This window comes from Rutidosis leptorrhynchoides, chromosome 4 (assembly GCF_046630445.1).
Source record: "Rutidosis leptorrhynchoides isolate AG116_Rl617_1_P2 chromosome 4, CSIRO_AGI_Rlap_v1, whole genome shotgun sequence".
NCBI lineage: Eukaryota > Viridiplantae > Streptophyta > Magnoliopsida > Asterales > Asteraceae > Rutidosis > Rutidosis leptorrhynchoides.
Window position 1 is genome coordinate 45,517,539 of NC_092336.1, and position 773 is coordinate 45,518,311.

Below are 773 nucleotides of genomic sequence, written 5' to 3' on the forward strand. Positions count from 1 at the left end.
TAGCTGCTGCTATTGTTTTAATAAAGAAAGATGATGAACTGAAATGTAGAAGATGATGAATAGTATGAAAAGTGATGATGGAAATTGATTGATATTATTGATTATAGTATACGCGAGTTGTGACGTTAATTTGATCATGATCGAGAAGATGATTAGGCTATGAAGTTACGTATGGTGTTGGTGATTTGGGTTTAAAGTATTAAGAAGAAAAGCAATCAGTTTTATACATATTATAGATATAAGCGAGCGAATTAAAACAGAAATACATGAATGGTCCATTGGTTGGGGATTTGGCCGTTAGACGAGGGGTCACAGGTTCGATTCTGGACTGAGTCATATTTCTTATTTTTTTGAGGTATTATTATTACTTTTATTATTATTATTATTATTATTATTATTATTATTATTATTATTATTATTATTATTATTATTATTATTATTATTTACTCATGAAATAATAATGATAAAATAATGAAAGAAGAACATAGTTGGTGTTAATTATGAATTAAAGGCAAAAATAATTATGTTATGATTATGACTTAAAAATGAAAATATATGTATACTTAATGAGATTAAAACATAAATGTTAGTTACATATAAATTACACACACACACACACACACACACACACACACACATATATATATATATATATATATATATATATATATATATATATATATATATATATATATATATATATATATATATATATATATTAAAGTACAAATAATATTACGACTATATAAAAAGCTTAAATAAATGTAATGAAA